General features: G+C 38.4%; 1 protein-coding gene and 1 long non-coding RNA gene across 13 annotated transcripts in view; one reads left to right on the forward strand and one right to left on the reverse strand.

Annotated features, from left to right (window-relative positions):
* ATF2 (activating transcription factor 2) overlaps positions 1-17,954 on the reverse strand; it is a 95,922-nt gene extending 77,968 nt beyond the window's left edge. For 8 of the 12 annotated variants that reach the window (XR_007188437.2, XR_008961495.1, XR_007188436.2 and 5 more), the window contains exons 1-2: positions 17,764-17,911; positions 3,103-3,201 (exon numbers count right to left, since the gene is read on the reverse strand). The gene's annotated coding sequence lies outside the window, so the exon portion shown is untranslated. Of the gene's footprint in view, positions 1-3,102; positions 3,202-17,535; positions 17,560-17,763 lie in introns of those variants that run through there. The other 4 variants (XM_026492510.4, XM_057318731.1, XR_008961497.1 and 1 more) reach the window with 4 other exon arrangements.
* Positions 17,955-18,134: 180 nt separating this feature from the next.
* On the forward strand, positions 18,135-19,296 carry LOC130544855 (uncharacterized). The gene is made up of 2 exons (XR_008961514.1): positions 18,135-18,324; positions 19,025-19,296. It is a non-coding gene; the product is annotated as an uncharacterized LOC130544855 (long non-coding RNA).
* Positions 19,297-20,224: the final 928 nt, after the last annotated feature.

The raw sequence follows: 20,224 nt of genomic DNA on the forward strand, positions 1-20,224 counted from the left end.
CCCCACACTCCCCTCTTAAGAGAGCCTGATTACCAGTGAAGGGCAATCCTATAATATCCATGACCCTGACATACCTGCCTCAGGTGAACCAGGGGAGACACCTAACTAAGTTAAGCCCATCAGATTACCTCTTCAGGAAATTTGTAAAAAGAAAAAACAGAGGTGGGCAGCAGAGATTCCAAATCATAATCCGGACTGGTAGACATTTACTATCATATTCATACTGATAAGAAATTAATGAAACCCAGAAGAGAATAGGCACAGAAAAACAGAGATGAGAAACCACGCAGCCAAGAAGAGAAGTAGTTTCTGTAATGCCTGACTATGCTTTCTGTGACTTAATCATGCAAGTCTTCAGTATTCTGAGTATGAGCTCTTTTTTTTTTTTTTTAAACCTGAATTTATCCGATTAAGTTTCTAACTCCTAACTAAGACAAATAGATAGCCAAATGTGGAGAGAGGGTCTGGGAAGGCTACTACTGAAGGAAGTAATGCCTGAGTGTAGTCTCAAAGGTAGAGGCATCAGGCAGTGAGGGAGGATGTTTTCAGCAGAGAAGACAGCAAGCATGGAGAATCACAATGAAGCAGAGGACACTGAGGGATCTTTAAGAACTTCTGATGGCTGAAGCATGGGGATATAAGGTTGAAGGGAAGAGAGATAAGGCCAGAAAAAAGAAGCAAATCTTGAAGGACCTTTATTACCCTGGCAAGGAGTTTGGAATCACTGTCACCACCCCCATCCCACTGCAACTCTGAGGTTATAAATATAAGCCTGTGCCAAAATGTTGAGCTAAGCAAGTTTTTCACATTTTTAAATGGGCGGGGGTGGGAGGAGAATAAGCAACAGAGACCATATGTGGCCCCTACAAAGTCTAAAATAAACACTATCGGGCCCTTTGAAGAATAAGTGTGCTTAATCCTGCTGTAAAAAAATGGAAAGATTTTATGATGATGAACTAGATAATCAAAGGAGAATTTCTGCAAGATCTAACAGAAGTATGGAGGATGGATTAAAGGACACCACTATGCATAAGAAAGCCAGTACAAACTACTGCTAAATTCAGAAAGGAGAATGATGATTTGCACATCACAGTACCCGTCAAAATGAGAGGAAAGGACCAGTTATAAAAGAAATGTTTAGGATAAGGCCTCAAATCCATAACATTGCCTCCAGACCACTGCATATGGACTGACCCCTGCCTTCTACCCCACTCATGCTACTCCTTAATCCCTTGGCTCTGGTTTCATGCAGGCTTTTAATCCACTCCATCTCTCAGCCTAGAATGCGCTCACCTCCCACTTAACCATCTTTCTTAGTAAACACTGCTCACCCTCCATCCACTATCTCCCTACCTCGAAATTCAGATCACTCATTTACTTAGTCATTTAGTCGATAAATATTTATTGAGTACATGCAAAACGGTAGAAATTATGCTAGGCTCCAGGGTGCAATGATACAGACACAGTCCCTGCCCTTACGGAATTTACATTTTTCAAAAAAGATTTATTTATTTTTGGGGGGGGGGCCACAAACGCATGTGGGGGGGGAGGAGCAGAAGAAGGGAGGGAGAGAGGGAGGGAGGAAGAGAGAGAAAGGGAGAGAGAGAGGAAGAGGCAGACTCCCAACTGAGTGTGGAGCCTGACACAAGGCTCAATCTCATAACCCTGAAAGCATGACCTGAGCCGAAATCGAAAGCTGGACACTTAACTGACTGAGCCACTCAGGTGCTCCTGGAATTACATTTTATGGAAAATACTTCTAAGCAAATCAGGATTTGAACACTTAAGTTGGTGAAGTAGCTCAAAAATTATTTAACATATGTATATCAGTGTACAAGAAAAAGTTTGCCATCCTTTCCTCCTTAAAAAATTTCCTGCTTAAGATTTTTTACTTTTTCAAATATATTATACATATACATTTATTTTCTAAATTTTGTCCAAATTAGAATAACTGTACATTTACACATGGTTTCTCTTTTGATCTGAACCATCAGATTCAGGAACCACAGCATAGGCCAATCTGCTTGTATGTCTTGATGTATCTGACAAAGCCTATCACTAGGCGACCATGTTTTGAAAGATTTTGTGTGCCAGATCATTTAATTTATCAAAATTTTCCTTCCATTTTTAGAAGCTACATCCCCAAACTATAAATGGCTTGGAACGAGAAACCACTGTATTTTATATCTTTAACATCACCACACTGTGGCTGACACACAGAAGATTTTCAAAAAAGGTGTATCTGAGGACTATGTAACTTCCTATTAATGTTCCTGATCAGTGTGAATAATCATGGAACTAAATTTAGCTGATTTAATTCAATACAAAAGCAAATAAATGTTGACATTTTAGTTAGCACGTACAGCCTTCAAACAGGCAATACTTTTTATCCAAAATATTTTTGGACTATAGAAAATACTTCAGGGCGTTTGGCTGGTTCAGTAGGTAGAGCATGTGACTCTTGATCTTGGGGTCATAAGTTCAAAGCCCCATATTGGGCATAGAGCTTACTCGGAAAAAAAAAAAAAAAAAGGCAAAATACTTCAAGGAGTAACTCTTGTTACTATCCTTTATTAAATCCTAGAAGAATTGAGACTTTCACAAGGGGACCCTTTGCTATAGAGAATTCCCTAGTCAGATAAGTTTAAGAGGCTCTGAGTTAAAATTAAACAATTTGGGACGCCTGGGTGGCTCAGTTGGTTAAGCATCTGCCTTCACCTCAGGTCATGATCCCAAGGTCCTGGGATGGAATCCCTCATCACCCTCCTTGCTCAATGGGGAGCCTGCTTCTCCCTCTGCCTGCCATTCTCCCTGCTTCTGCTTTCTCTGACAAACAAAAAAATAAAATCTTTCAAAAAAAAATTAAACAATTTAATGTTAAATCTTCAGTGTGCTTTTATATGTGGATATGCACTGTAGCTCCATAAGGATATTTCCGAATTTACTAAATTTCCTTTTTTTTTTTTTTTAAACACTATCAATATGGTAGGACACTAGCACCCTGAGGATACTATCTGGCAGCATCTGTTGAATTCAGTAATATTTGAGAGACAATTGGAAAATGAAAAACCACTTTTGCATTAAAAGCTTAAAATCTCTTACCTTTCTAACTGGTGGGCCATGAGCTTTATTCACTGCTGCCAGGAATCCTTTAGCTCTAATCAAGTAAGCAGTGCTTCTCAAGTTTCCATCTGAATATCCCTAGGGCAAAGGAGAGGCAGAAAAGAGAGTGAACACCTTACTCTTAAGATCTGAAGAAACAGGCTCATGCAGTTGAACTCTGACACAAAAACTTTTAAGCCTTTATATTTAAAAATGTATGTGAAGTTTGCCTTCCATTCCATTATTTTCTGATATAAAAATAAGGTTCCCTCCAAAAGTTTCAATGCTCCAGGAAGATGTTTATCCTGTGGTCGCCTGTAACTCCTAGCAAAATGCCACCTAGAGGTGTGAACAGTTTCAAGGACGGAAGTACAGCAGTGGAATCTTGGTGAAAGGAGAAAAATGAACCTTTCTAATAGAAGGGAGGAGTGATCATAGATAATAGGTGAATAGGCAGTGCTGAATCTGAGCATCAAAATTCTGAGTGGAGATGATATTTTTTTTTCTTTTCTTCCAAGTTTTTATTTATAGATGAAAAATTTTTGTGTCAGTGCTGCACCATACCATCCAGGGGATCCAGTTCATAGGCTTTTCATGTGGAAACAGCTTGATTTTTTTATACCTATTTCAGCTGGATTGGGTTCAGCTACGAGTGACAGAAAACTCAGAATTTGTTAACAATGGCTTAAATGATTCAGAAGTTTCTCTCATATAAAAGCACAGGCAATCCCAAATTATGATCACTAGGAACCCAGGCTCCTTCTACTTTGCTGTTTTACCATCCTCAACATGTGGTATCCCCTTCATGGTTTAAAATAACTGCTTAAGGTCTAACTAACATCTGCTGATCAGACAGCGGGAAGGAGAATGAGGAGGTGAGCAATAGCCTCCTATTAAGGAAACTTTCCAACAACTCACAGGATACTTCTATTTACATTCCATACACCAGAACTTAAGTCACAACAGCTATACCTAGCTGAGAAATAAATTCTTTATTTCACCATATGCTCAGTTAAAAATTGGAGCATCTATAATAAAAAGAGGAAAATGAATACTGGTCAACATTTCTGTCATCATACTGTCTCATCCTAAAATGTAAAAGATGGTTGGCAGATACCTTGTAGAAATGTCTTAGCAGTCTACTGAAAAGAGCTTTCAAAAGCAGAAAGTCCTGCCAGTGGCCAAGGAGCAAGACTAGTGTTCATAACGAACTTCTCTAAATATAAAAGGCCAATCTGTAGGTGACAGAGAAAGAAGAGAAAAATCTCAAGACCAGAATAACAATGCAAGAGCAAAGAAACAACCTAAGTAAGTTGTAGTTTGGGAGGATAAACTCACATATGCAGTCCACAAAACTCAGAAATGATTAACACAGGGCCATTACGTAAGTAATGGAGTGCCCAAGCGGAGTCTGGGTAAGAACCGGGCAGAAAACCAAGTTACCAATTCCATCAGGAAAAGGCAGTAATCCTGGAACAGGATGTTAAAAGGGAAGTAGACTTTTCCTCATTATTTAAGGACTGAACTCTCATTATTAGGCTGTATATGAACTTGGGAGATGTCCCTATGCAGACTGTTGAAAAGAAGGACTGCACTTCACCTTGAATAAGGCTGACCGAAACAGTCTTCATGTTTAAAACTTTGATGACAATACTAGAAGCTGGAAAGACTCGTTTCAAAGTTGGCATCAAAATTCTGTTTTACACAGACTGTTCCTTAAAGGGAAGGGGACCTGAACAGGATATTGAGCTATACAAATGTAAAATAAGGACTATAAATGGAGCAGCAGTTCAAAGGACAAATGCCTCTGTGTACAGGTTCATGTTTTCTAGGTAGAGATAAATTTCTGCAAATTGTTTCTCTCAGGGAAATGTATATCTTAAGTAGGGCTTCGGATCTTCCTATGGAGTGTGTGTTCTTATTTTAGCAGTTGCTCACAAAGGACCAGGAACTAACACCCTAGAAAATAGCAAGATGGACTTCTGGTCCTCACTTCAAGAGAAAGGCAACAAGATTAAGCTAGCAAGCTATACCTGGTCTGGCCTATAACAGCTTATGTTTTATGCATGCAATGTGAAGATTATCATTCAGACTCTGAAAGATATTAAACAATGCTTTTTTGTTTTTCGGTTTTCTTTTTTTTGGGGGGGGGTAACTTGAAACACATAGATGTAAATAACTTCCTTTACCACTGCTACCCTACCCTAGCTACTGTATACGCACTTCTTATACAGGCATACCCTATTTTATTGAGCTTCACTTTACTGAGCCTCACAAATAGCGCATTTTTTAGAAATTGAAGGTTTCTGGCAACCTTCACTGTATGGAACAACTCTACTGGTGCCATTTTTCCAACAGCATTTGCTCACTTCATGTCTTTGTGTCACATTTTGGTAATTCTTGCAAATTTCAAACTTCTTCATTCTTATATTTGCTATGGTGATTTGTGATCAGTGATCTTTGATGTTACCATTACAATTGTTTTAGGGCACCATGAACTACACCCACATAAGACAGCAAACTTAATTGATAAGTGTTGTGTAAGTTCTAACTGTTGCACCCACCAGCTCCTCCCCCATCTCTTCCTCTCTTTCTGCTTCCCTGTGCCCTGAGACACAATATTGAAATTAGATCAATTAATGACCCTCCAATGGTCTCTAAATGTTTAAGGGAAAGGAAGAGGGGCACATCTCCCACATTAAACCAAAAGCTAGAAATGATTACGTTTAGTGAGGAAGGCATGTTGAAAGCCGAGACAGGCCAAAAGCTAGGCCTCTTGCACCAAAGAGGTAGCCAAGCTGTGAATGGAAAGGTAAACTTGATGGAAATCAAAAGTGCTATTTTAGTGAACATGAAAATGAAACAGCCTTACAACTGAAAGTTTTAGTGGTCTGAATAGAACAAACCAGCTACAACATTCCCTTAAACTAAAACCTAATCCAGACTAAGGCCCTAACTCTCCTTAATTCTAAGAAGGCTGAGGGAGGTGAGGAAGCGGCAGAAGAAAAGTCAGAAGCTGGCAGAGTTGGTTCATGAGGTTTAAGGAAAGAAGCCACCTTTATAACAAAGTATAAGATGGGGGGCACCTGGCTAGCTCAGTCAGTACAGCATGCAACTCTTGATCTCGGGGTCTTGAGTTTGAGCCCCACACTGGGCATAGAGATGACTTAAAAACTGTTCTATGAAAATACAAGGTAAAGCAGCAACTGCTAATATAGAAACTGCAACAAGTTATCTAGACTATCTAGCTAAGATCATTAATGAAGGTGGCTACACTAAACAAAAGATTTTCAATGTAGATGAAACAGCCTTAGATTGGAAGAAAATGCCATCTAGGGCTTTCATAGCTTAAAAAAAAAGTTCATGCCTGGTTTCAAAGCTTCAAAGAATAGGCTCTCTTGTTAGGGGCTAACACAGCTGGTAACTTTAAGTTAAGCCAATGCTCCTTGATCATTCTGAAAATCTTAGGGCCCTTAAGAATTACAGTCAATCTACTCTGCCGGTGCTCTATAAATGGAACAACAAAGTCTGGGTGACAGCACAGCTGTTTACAACAGGGTTCACTGAAGATTTTAAGCCCACTGTTGAGAACTGCTGCTCAGAAAAAAAAAAAGATCCTTTTCAAAATGTTACTGCTCACTGACAATGCACCTGACACCCAAAAACGGAGATGGGTAACAAGATTAATGTTTTCATGTCTGCTAAATACATCTATTCTGTGCCCATGGATCAAGGAGTAATTCTGACTTTCAAGTCTTATTTAAGAAATACATTTTGTAAAACTGTAGCTACTATAGTGATTTCTCTGATGGATCTAGACAAAGAAAATTGAAAACCTTCTAGAAAAGATTCACCATTCTAGATGCCATTAAGAGCATTTGTGATTCATGGGAAGAGGTCAAAATATCAACATTAACAGAGGAGTTTGGAAGAAGCTGATTCTAACTCTCATGATGATTTTGAGGGGTTCAAAACTTCAGTGGAGGAAGTAACTACAAATGTGGTGGAAACAGCAAGAGAACTAGAAGTGGAGCCTAAAGATGTGACTGAATTGTTGAAATCTCATGATAAAACTTGAACAAATAAGGAGCTGCTCTTTATGCATGAGCAAAGAAAGTGATTTCTTTAGATGGAATCTACTCCTGGTAAAGATGCTATGAAGATTATTGAAATGATAGCAAAGAATTCAGAATATTACATAAAATTAGTTGATAAAGCGGTGACTGGATTTGAGAGGACTGACTCCAACTCTGAAAGTTCTACTGTGGGTAAACTTCATTGATGTTATATTTAAAGAAATTGCCATAGCCACCCCACCCTTCAGCAACCACCACCTGATCAGTGAACAGCCACCATGGGCAAAACCCTACGCCAGCAAAAAGACCATAACTGGCTGAAAGCACAGATGATAGTTAGCATTTTTTTTTTTAGCAATAAAGTATTAAAATTAAGGTATGTATAGTTTTTTTTTTAAGATGTAGTACTAGCACACACTTAAGACTACAGCATAGTGAAAACATAAATTTTATATGCACTAGGAAACCAAAAAATTCATTTGACTTGCTTTATTGTGGTCGCCTGGAACCTAACCTGCCATATCTCTGAGGTATGCTAGTATTTGGATATAATTAACTTGTGGTTAAGGGGTACAGGCTCTGCTGAAGAAGGAAAATACTGTTAATGGTAAATATTCTGGAAAGCAGATATTATGTCAAAAAACAGGGCTCAGAAAGTAGATATTCAGGTGAGAAAATAACTAAGTCTCTCTTGACATGGACTCAGAAGAGTCTAACATACTCAGGGGCAACTGGGTAGTAGAGAGAATCCTGAGTATGGGCTTCTGGCCTTGTGGGAGGATAGGAGCTGGGCAGGAAGAGGAGTCTTTTCAAGGCAGTGTTCAAACAGGTGTATGTATTACTGAAGGTACACCAACACATTCCAAGAGCCATCCGAGCAGGATAAGTTTTAAGAAAATTTCCGTATCTTTAATTTCCCTGTGTTTACTTTCCTAAAAATGATCTACCTTCCCTAAACCCTCATTCTTCCACAGTTCCAAAGAAACCCATACGTCTCACCCATACCAAATCTCATTACCATGCATTGCCCCAGGTTGTAAAACCTCCATGGAACAAAACAAGGGGATTATTTAAAAAGTGTCTTAAAGCCTCCCTTAATACAGGCACCATTAAACCTCAGGCTTTTGTCTTTGCCTGTCTTATAAGTATTTCTGCTAAAGCATTGTTTTTAAGAATGGCATTTTGCCCTGGTTTAGGAATGTTCTGAATTCATATATATTGTTAGGTGTGATGACAGGAACAATAAAAACTTTTCATTCAATGATTTCTTCTTCCATTCTGAAAATATTGTCCAAAAATGCACTGTCCCAAGAGAGCTCCATGAAAAGAAGAAATCAATAAGAAACTTAGAAAAGTTCAATTTATATTTACTGCAGAGAAGTATGATAAGGTGATCAATACTTTAAAACATTAAAATCCACTGGGTTCAAATAAAATTATGCTGGAGAAGTGGAAGTTAAATAGAAGTTCAATAAGAAAGAGGAATAATGAAAACTTCCAACTGTTAAAGATGAATTAATTCTAGTTTTTTTAAAACCAATGATAGCATCAAATCGCTACTAAAATCAGGTACTTATGGAAAAAAAGTGTCAGCATCTAGAAAAGCCAGGAACTGTACTTTTTTTCAACTACTTAAACTTAAGATGAAAAATTCTAGGATTCAACTTAGAAATGTGAAAGGGTACAGAGTTTATCAAATTTCTTTTCAGGAGCATATGAGTGTAGTAGGTAGAATGGTCCCCCAAAGTAGTCCATACCCAAATCCCTGGCAACTATGAATAGGTTATATTACATGGCAAAATGGACTCTGAAGATGTAAAAAGATTACAAATCATAAAACAGGAAGATTATTCTGGGTTATCCAGGTGGCGCAATCTATTTACAGGAACCCTTAAGAACAGAAAACTTTCTCCATCTGGAGTCTGAGAGGTTCAGTAGTAGCATAAGTCACAAAAACTAGAAGCATGAGGGAGACTTGACTTGCCATTACTGGAGGGGGCAGGACTGAAAGCTTTTCAGCTTCTAAGAGCAAATACCAATTCTGGTTATCAGTCCACAAAGAATCTGCATTCAGCCAAGAATCTGAATGAACCTGGAAGTGGATTTTTCCCCCAGACACTCTAGCAAGGAATACAGCTCAAACAACATAATTTTGGCTTTGTAAGACTGTAAGCAGAAGACCCAGCTGAGCCCACCTGGACTTCTGACCTACAAAAACTGTGAGATAAATTTGTGTTGTTCTAAGATGCAAAATATGTGGTAATTTGTGATTCAGGAATAGGACATTAACAGAGTGAGCAAAAATGTTAAGGTACCCAGAAGGGTAGGCTTGTGTCACAAGGCTTCAAGGGCAGTGATACCTTACAGACACAGAACTCTGTGCTTTAGTTTCCTTCCTACATCTTGGTCAAGAGCCACAAAATGTAAAAAGTGATCATAGAGCAATCCTGGGGTCCTGGGAACATCACTATGGTCATAACAACAAAACTTGAACCGAAGAGTTTGAAAACCTGTAACTATGAGCTAGTAGGACTTTACTCCCTTTCAAGGTTAAGGTACCTTTGAGTTTCTATATTAGGAAAATTTTAAATGGTATGATTTCATTATGAGCCTCGTCAGTAAGAAACAATACACCACTTTCAGTGTTGTCAAAAAGGATAATGGATAATAATATATGTAAAATACATAGTGTAGTGCATGGCATTTACTTGGTACCTATTAAGTTTATTACAAGTTTTATTGTATTTTACTTTGACAGTAAATGTACACTTTCCTAATGCTTAATCAATCCTAATCTTACTACCTTCTTTAAAGCCCCAAACTGAGGACTACATTTTAGTTTAACTTTTAAACAAAAGGTTTTTAATCTTTAATCTTTTAATTTGATGTTATCGCATAAGGTTATTTGGTATATAATGTTTAGTTCTATGTAAGGAAATCAAACACCTCAGAAGTGAGAAAAATAGAAGCCCAGCTTTAATGAGGAAAGCAGCTTGTAATTTTGCCCCACTCACAGCAGACACGACAGATGTTCTTCACACATATCCCCAATTCCCAAGAGTATATAAGCGTTTTTGATGAAATTCCTCAAAGTTGATAGCACACATAAAGAACACCTTAGACTTTTCCCAATATCGTATTCATAAAAGTATGAGTACGTGAGTATTGAGATCAACACAATATATCAAAATATCCTTTAATAAAAACCAGTTTTTAAGTTAAACTTCATTTAAGTGAGTTAATTATTCCCAGACTTCTAATCCCTAGGTGATACAAGGTAAGCAAGTTCTTGTCTTATAGCCTAAAATTACAACAGAACATTAGAAACATACAAATATAGGGGCACCTACGTGGCTCAGACGGGTAGGTGTCTGACTCTTGGTTTTGGCTCTGGTCATGATCTCATGGGTAGTGTGATCCAGCACTGTGTCAGGCTCTGCGCTCAGCAGGAAGTCTGCTTGAGGATTCTGTCTCTCCCTCTCCCTCTGCCCTCCCCTACTCAACCACACACTCTCTAAAATAAAATAAGTAAATCTAGGGACACCTGAGTGGCTCAGTGAGTTAAGCGTCTGCCTTCAGCTCAGGTCATGATCCCAGGGTCCTGGGATTTAATCCTGCATTAGGATCCTTGCTCAGTGGGGAGCCTGCTTCTCCCTCTGACTGCTCCTCCCCCTGCTTGTGCTCTCTGACAAATAAATAAATAAAATCTTAAAAAAAAAATCTAAAAAAAACTACACAAACAAAAAGACCTTACAGATTAATGGTACGAATATGAACAGCACTAATGCAAGTTTTTACTAATAACATCATTTTAGATTTGGTAATCATATCTGTTATATAAAATAATGCCCATAGCATTATTTTTCTAAAGGTAGATGTAAAAAATGTACTTATCTATTATTGTTTTTATAATTGTATTCTCATATATTTATTATTGTATTCTTACTAAAAATTTATCTTTTGTAAAAGCAAAAAGAAAATAGAAATTCACAGCTCACCAAGAATTACAATAAGTCCTAGTTATCACTGCTATTAAGAGTATTTTGATACTAATTTCTCATTATGAAGAGACCACAGATAGGGTATAGATTATGTTTAATTCCTACTGCAACACTAATAAGTTCCTCTCTCGCTCTTCCTCTCAAAGTATATTAAAATTAAGTGAAAGAGATACTACTAAAGGTATAACCCTCAATCCAACATATGTCAATAATCATTAAAACCTTCCTTGCAAATGATAAAAGACACAGTGACTCTCAACACTGTGACTGAGAACTGATGGTACAGTTACATTAGCTGAATAATCAGTAAAGAATTCAAAAGAACATAGAATACATAGAGATGGCCAACAGACACATGGAAAGATGCTCATCATCACTTACCAGGCAAATGCAAATCAAAACTACAATAAGGAACCACCTCACACCCATCAGAAGGGCTAAAATCAACAACACAAGAAATAACAGGTGCTGGTGAGGATGTGGAAAAAAATGAACGCCTGTGCACTGTTCATGGGAATGTATACTGGTACAGCCACTGTGGAAACCAGTATGGAAGTTCCTCAAAAGGCTAACAGAACTACCTTATGATCCAGCAATTGCACTACTCGGTATTTACCTGAAGAATACAAGAACACTAATTAAAAGAAATACATGCACTTTTATGTTTATAGCGACATTATTTACAATGGAAGCAGCCCAAATGCCCACTGATAAATGAATGGATAAAGATGATATCTGTCTGTCTGTCTCTCTCTCTCTCTCTCTCTCTCTCTCACACACACACACACACACACACACAATGGAATATTACTCGGCCATAAAAAAGAATGAAATCTTGTCATTTGCAAGGAAATGGATAGAACTACAGAGTATTATGCTAAGTGAAATAAGTCAGTCAGAGAAAGACAAAAACTGTATGAATTCACTCACATGTGGAATTTAAGAAACAAAACAAACAAGGGAAAAAAATATGAGACAAACGAAGACGCAGACTGTTAATTACAGAGAATGGATGGTTACCAGAGGCGGCAGGTGGAGGGGGATGGATTAAACAGGTGATGGGGATTAAGGAGTGCATTTGTAGTGATGAGCACAGGGTTATGTATGGAAGTTCTGAATCACTATATTGTACACCTGAAATTAATACTATATGTTAACTAACTAGAATTAAAATTAAAAAAATTAAAAAAAGAACAAGCATTAGAAATGTGGTATTTTATTTAATCATCTCTTTCACTATGAAGAGGAAGGAATGAAAGGTTTCACCGAAATGTTTCTAGTGGAATTGGTGAAATAGAAGAAAGATAATCAGATTTTATGGAAATAATACTGTCACAATTTTATCATCTCAAAATATGAGTATGCTATATACTACATGAGTTTCATATAGGAGAAGTCCGACTTGGAGAGAAAGGGAACAAAAAAAATAGGAGATCCCTTCTCACATGGATTTATGAAAATTCTAACATAGTAAGTTGCCCCACAAACTGTAAGTTCCTATGGGAAACTCAACTTTATTGCCAAAGCTACCAACGAGATGACTGATGTCCTGCCTTCAAGCTACATCACACACACCTGGAGGGGCTATGGTAGATTATTATTGTTTCTGAATGTACTTAACAATAATTACCACACCATATACTAAGTATTCATTAGTTCCCGACAATGTTTTTTTTTTTTTTAAGGATTTTATTTATTTGACAGAGAGAGACAGCCAGCGAGAGAGGGAACACAAGCAGGTGGAGTGGGAGAGGAAGAAGCAGGCTTATAGCAGAGGAGCCCGATGTGGGGCTCGATCCCAGAACACGGGGATCACGCCCTGAGCCGAATGCAGACGCCCAACCGCTGTGCCACCCAGGCGCCCCCTGACAATGTTTTAAGCATTTGAACAATGCCATGAATTACGTAGTATCTTTAAAAATAAGGAAACTGAAGCACAGAGAAGTTATTATTTGCCTGAGGTGATACAGATAAGTGGCAGACCCACGACAGTCTGGCTCCTAATAACTATCCTAAAACACTGACTATATACATACTATGTACCAGAAGACAACACTAAGGAAACAACTCGGTCAATTTGGCTATAACATACACATTCTTTATTTCAAGGATTACCTATATGGAAATGAATGTCATTATGAATTTTAATAACTCATAAATGTATAGGTCAAAAAGTAGCTCTTACATCACAATAAACTAGCATAAAACATCCAATATGTAAACCATGTAAAACTACATCAAATTTAAGGATTACTGTTACTACACTGTCAAGTTTTAGAAATCTTTATGAGAAATAGTCAGTGAAATGAGGAAAATAGAAAATATACATTATCTGTCCTAGCACACAGATCACTGGTAGGCAAATAACTGCAGACTGATATGGTCTACAAAATAAAACTGCTAAATAATGCAACTTAATCCCATTAATAATTCCTAATTAAGCAATCCTGCTTTATTAATCAGCACAACTCCAAATTTGGTAAAATTATGATAAAGTTGGTGCACTCAGATTCTCCTGACAGTGTAGACTTGCTCAACTCTTTGCAGAGGCAAAAATCTGGCAATATAAAAACAGTTATATCCTTTGACCTAGTCATTTCATATGAGATTAGTATCCTACAGAAAAAATTCAAAATAAATTAAAAAAATATACGCACAGAGATGCTCAATTCAACGTTAAACTAGAAACTGAAAACAATAATTTTCCTGTTGAGCATTTATTTTTTTTTTTAAGATTTTATTTATTTATTCGACAGAGATAGAGACAGCCAGCGAGAGAGGGAACACAAGCAGGGGGAGTGGTAGAGGAAGAAGCAGGAGAAGCAGGCTCCTAGTGGAGAAGCCTGATGTGGGGCTCGATCCCAGAACGCCGGGATCAGGCCCTGAGCCGAAGGCAGACGCTTAATGACTGCGCCACCCAGGCGCCCCTCCTGTTGAGCATTTAAAATTGAGGAAATTTTAATGGTCAACTGGTAAACTATCATGTAACTACTATATATCACAACGTTAGACAATAAGGGGAAATGCTAAAGTTGTAAAAATAAAACATAACTGTATCTAATGATAAAATTCTGTCAAAGCTATAATTTATATGCAGAAACTAGAAGGCAACAAAAATAATGAAAAGTTATTTGTCAGTAGGGCAAACTTGTAGTTGATTTCTAGTAACACTATTTCAAGTGTTCAATAAATAGAAACACACTAGCCCACACATAAGAATTAGAAAAAACAAAGCTATAAAATTGGAAGAACAAAGCTACAAAGTTGTTATGACAAAAGTTTAGTTTCAAGTAAGCAAACTAAAGAACATTTAGGGAATTTGTAAATTAAGGTAGTATTATAGAAAAAGATATACACTACTAGCCAAAGAACCAAAATACACTTGGTATTTTGCCAACTGGCTTTTTGCCAATTTTAATCATTCCCACCCTGTTTTCCCTACTAATCTTGTTGAGAATCTGTGCAGTATCAGCTACTACTACTGTTGGGAGTGTTTCTATTCCTTGGGTATTAAGACAGAAAAAATTGAGAATCACCATCTTTGTTAAGACAGAGAATGCAGACATGGGTGAATAAGCCTCACCCCAAAAGCATTCTACTTACATCCCTTCCTGTTACAAAAAAAAAATGTTTTTAATGATTCTACTACCACTGCCAAAATGCCAAGAAAGAAGAAAAAAAAAAGCATCACCTAAACATATAAAATGTAAATGAATGTTTCAAGATTGTTAAAAATAAATGAAAATAGTATATATAAGTGTATCTATAATTATATAATACATGACACATTTACAGTAATATATGTAAAATAATTCCAATTATTTTTGGCCATAAAAGTCCACAAACTTCCTTAAATTTTTATGAAATTATATTTTACTCTAACTTTTTAATCTTGAGCTCAAGAAACAGAGCAAAGAAATAAAATGTTTTGTGTGTTTTCCCCGGATGTAAATAGTGAATACTATCATTAATACATCTTCATTAAGAATTACATTAAGAAAACATGCAGTATTGTAGGCAAGTCCTTAGTCTCAAGGAATAGGTGTGAATTAAAGGATAAACACAGAAATACTAAGTTAAACTACTGACTATAACAATGCAGATTTGTTGTTTTCCTATGGTACATTTTAATTACAGTGAATAGCATAACAAGTACTAAATGTATTGATTTTTATAAGGATCTGTTGACTATCCAATTGTTGTTATTCAGTGGGTTTTTGAAAAGAGAGATTGATTATCTACTGAAGAGGACACAGAAAAGATCTACACATTTGATCTAACACGATCTAACAATTTACCAGCAGAGAACATCTAATCATTAAAACCTAACTTTTTCAAAACACAAAAATTTAGGTAGGAAAAATGTAGATTATTTCTTGAGACTTAATGCTAGTTATTAGTAGACATTTGACGTATAGCATAACATTTTAAAAAATGATATTGATAGCTTTCAAATCATGAATACCAAGAAAAAGCATTCCTCCAAATTATTTGTTAAAGAACTGACATAATAACCTTAATATGTACTGTTATTTTAGTTTAAATACATGAAACAAATACTCCAAGTAAATACAGGAATTTCTGCATTACATATGTAATAGATTATGGTAAAGTGCCCCAAAGATGAAATAAACATTCTAATAAGGTTATTTTAAAAAGAATTTTCAGGGGGCACCTGGGTGGCACAGCGGTTAAGCGTCTGCCTTCGGCTCAGGGCGTGATCCCGGCGTTATGGGATCGAGCCCCACATCAGGCTCCTCCGCTAGGAGCCTGCTTCTTCCTCTCCCACTCCCCCTGCTTGTGTTCCCTCTCTCGCTGGCTGTCTCTATCTCTGTCGAATAAATAAATAAAATCTTAAAAAAAAATAAAATAAAAAGAATTTTCAGGAAGTGCAATCAGATCTACAGAAGGCATGTTTACCTTAAACACACAGTTCCCGAAAGCTCCTTCCTTACTGACAAATACAAACACCTATGTTCTAAATCACAATATATTTCAAATAATTAAAAATTTAATGGCAGTAATCCTCCCAAAACAAGATAAAACAGGTCTTAGGAAAGCAGCATACGAACCACCATAAATTTGTAAGATTCTTATAAATTACAAAGACTAGGATTTTTGTTATTCAATTATTGATGGCCAAAGATTCAAGAACATCCTTAACTCTAACTGCAGAAAGGCATCTCTATTTTTTTTTTAACACACTTTACAAAGATGTTCCTGCAGTTTTGAAAAGTGTTTACAGTGGATTCCTCAAGTCAGTGTAACAAATTTAATACAAGACGTAATTGCTACTGTATTTATCTTTCAGGTCACTTAACCCTGTAGGGTTGACTTTTACACAAGCTTATCACCTTCATAGTTTGGGTACAACAGACCAACGTTACATGGCTATTTAAAAATTACACCTAGAAAGGCTATTACTGACAGTGCCTGTGGTTCTTCAAAAAGGACCAAAAGTGCACTCAGAGGAATAGTTTTTGTTTTGATTTCAAGTATGTATATTAAACTTACGCATTGTTAGCCTCCATAATTTAAAATTCCTAAGAAATTATAACTTTTACATAATATAGGTATTAGTCAATAGGGTGAAGGTCTCTGAGGTGTCATCCCTTTTATTCCATCACATTCACAGTTTTGCTCTTGGCCTCAACCAATTTTAAACTCCCCATTAAGCAAAGGCAATTTTATACTACCTAAGGACACAAAAATAGTCCCCAGCTCCTCCGCCTTCTCCTTCCTCTAGCGAGCTAACACAGAAAATACACACACACACACACACACACACACACAAAATCTCTCGGCCCTGTCCCTAGGGCATCAACAAAAAGCACTGGTTATTTCCTTACAGAGGCTTTGCAGTCCAAGCAGGGAGGTAAAAAATGAGGGAAAATACCAGAATCAATCTGCACCCACACCTCAGCCCCGCCCCACGGGGAAAAAGTGGGGGGTGGCGGGAGCGTGAGGGGGCAGAAAGGACAGAAAAGGCCGAGACTTTCAGCGCACAGGTTCTCCATACCATTTGTTCCATCATGTTCCTCCACAGGCACAGACCCTGACCCTATTTTCTGCTGTGCCTCCCGATCCTCCTCCCGGCCACCGTCACCTATACAGTCCCAACCACTGAGTCCTGGGTGGGGAGACCAAAGCCAGCCCTCTTCCCGCTAATCCAAAGACTGAAGAGGGTCTCCCTGCGCCCTCCGCGGATCCGACGTGGGGCCCAGAGACCTCTGAACTAACCAGAGAAGGGGAAGATAAATCGGGGGGAGGGGTCTAAGAGGAGCCGTTATTCCTTTTTCCTCTTCGTTAGGAAAGCGCGCGAGCGGGGAGGGGCCGGAACAACGAATGCCAGTTACCTAACGGTCCCGCCCGGCCGGTCGGGCTCCCGAAGCCGACGCCGCGCGAGCCGCTGAGGTGGCACCACAGCCTCAGTCGCCCCGAGGGCTAGGCACTGAGGCAGGAGCGCTCGAGGTGATGGGAAGCGGGGGGTGGGGACTACCGTGAGCGACGTCGCCATGTTAGTGCCTTCTTTCTCCATATCCCTACAGTCTCCAGCCCTCCGGCTTCTCCCCATCACTACTCACCTTTCCAGGACACTAGTTCATGCTTCTCCGGGTCGCCAGGGAGGCCCGAGCTCAGCAGTGTTTACAAACTACCCCTGGAGGAAAGGGCTGAACCGCACTTTAAAGGCCACAGGCCCCCACAGGCTTCCGTCCTCTCTCGCGAGATCAGACTGACACCCCCCCCCCCACCCCCTTCTCCCCGCCCCACTCCCGGCATCCCCCCTCTCTTCTCGCGCCCCTCCCCTCCACACACACGCCCCTTCTTGCCTTCTTTCCGACGGAGCGCCTCCGGGTCAGGTGATTCCGTCAGCCTTAAGGGGGAGGGGGCGGTACCTCAGGAGGGCGGGGAAGGAGGAGGCGGGAACCAAAGAACACTCAGTACCTGACGATTGGACAAAGAGCCTGGAGGGCGGGAAGCAGTTCTGGAAGGGGGCGGGGCCGGAGAGCCAGAAGAGAGGAGTCTCCGTAACCCGGGCTGAAACCTGTGATTGGCAGGGGCTGGACACTGGCGTGGATGTGGGAAGCTGTAACAGGTGGATGTTGGGGTCGCGAGAAGGGTTTGGCCCGGTGCGGAGAAATAAGGTGAACTCTGGAAAAGGCTGGGGGTGGCGGTAGAGAAAACGCGATGAGTCCTCCGAGCTCTCCTACAGGAGCCCGGTATTTTTGTTGCTGTCACTTCCTGGCCCTGGGTAGGAAGGAGGGTAAAATGTTAGATAGGCGCGCGCCTAAACCCACTCTACTGCTACTCTGAAGCCTGAGACAGGGAGTTTTCGTTAAGCTGAAGTTTGGAAGAGGTGGAATTTGCAGCAAAGTACCCCCAAGGCCTCTACGCGCCTAAAGCGGGAAAGCAAGATAAGTCAGTTTTGAAAAGGAAAAGCCTTTACTTTGGATGGCATTTGTTCGAATTTTATTAAGCTATAACTGAAACTGATTCTTCCGGCTCCTGAACGCCTGGTAGAGTGTAGGATATTAACATGTAATTATGTTCTAAGCAACCTACCAAAAGAAATAGAGTGCCCTCCACTATATAACCGTAAGTTAAAACCCTGCAAGGAGTTGATTATAAGAGAAAATCTTCCATAATAAGGTGTATTCAATTTTATCAATTTTCTTTTACTTAGTAGTTACAGATTTTAAATATATCAACTTCAATAGAGATAATTTCAAACTTTTAAAATATCAGCAATTCCTTATTAACATTTACAAAGGACCAAAGGACACCAAATTAGAATATGGAATAGAAATGGCTCTCTTCCCCTAATACTATTCTACTGCTCACTAGGTTGCTACAATGACAAAGAAATATCCGTCAAGCTTTGAAAGCAGCTGTTATAAAAAGGATGGCGAAGGAAGACCATATATTTATTTAACAAGAAGGACAAAAGAGACCATATATGCCGTTCTGCAATTGACACAGATATACTCCTGAAAACACAGAACAGTGCTGAAAATATTTCTTTTTAATGTTGCTCTATGATTCTCTATATAATTTAAATATTCCAACGTTAAGTGTGGGGATATTGATTGTCCAATAAATATGCACAATTAAAAGTATGATCAGAGGCTCCTGTGTAAACTTGTTTTAACTCTTAAAAAGCCAGTTTTTTCATCTATTACGTCACTACAAATTATGAATAAAGTTTGTGTATTAATATAAAATGCACTCTCAAACATCCAAATCAAAGTGAAACTGAAATTATCGTAAGATTCTGGGGTATTGTATTTGAAAGTTCATGAATGTGCAGTTCAATAATGGTATCTGGCATAAAAGTGAAATTCTGATGGCACTGAACCTTTTAGCAGGTTTCTGGCCTGTGTACATATATGTGAGCTAACTCACTCTTTTAAAACTAATTTCATTATTCAAGAGACCAGAAAGAAGCCAGAATATTAAGTGTTTACTTCTCAAGTTAAAATGAAAGTACTATCCCTATCTAATATCAGTGATACTGTAGTAGTGTTTGTGTCATGTAGCACTAATTATATCAGTTAAACCTCAGCAGCTCAGATTGCTGACACTGACTATGACGATGGACAAGATGTGCAACTTGACAAAGTTCTTAGGTCAAGTATGTATTCACTAAAACGGTGCTGCTTCTCTCCAACTCTCAAAATGTCTAATGTGAGAAAAAGAACTATAAATGTTATGGCATTGCAAAAGAAATTTGCATCAGTTAGATTTTCTTAAAACAATTATCTTCCATTCACTTATATCAAAAAATCAATTTCTCCAGTTTTGATTCATTTTCAGTTGGCAGCACATTTGGTTTTAAGTTTCTCCTCCTCATCCCTACTTCTCCAGTCCATTGTCAAGTAGTTAAAAATCTATGTAATGCACTAGAGGAACATGTTATTTTAAAGAAAATCTTTCAGGAGTCCTCATAGAAGAGAGAAGAATTATTTAGTAATATAAATAATACTCTGTTGTGAGAATGCAGTTTTAGCTATTTTTCTTCTTAAAAAAGTAAACAAAATGAGAAAA

The sequence above is a fragment of the Ursus arctos genome, unplaced genomic scaffold (assembly GCF_023065955.2).
Source record: "Ursus arctos isolate Adak ecotype North America unplaced genomic scaffold, UrsArc2.0 scaffold_1, whole genome shotgun sequence".
NCBI lineage: Eukaryota > Metazoa > Chordata > Mammalia > Carnivora > Ursidae > Ursus > Ursus arctos.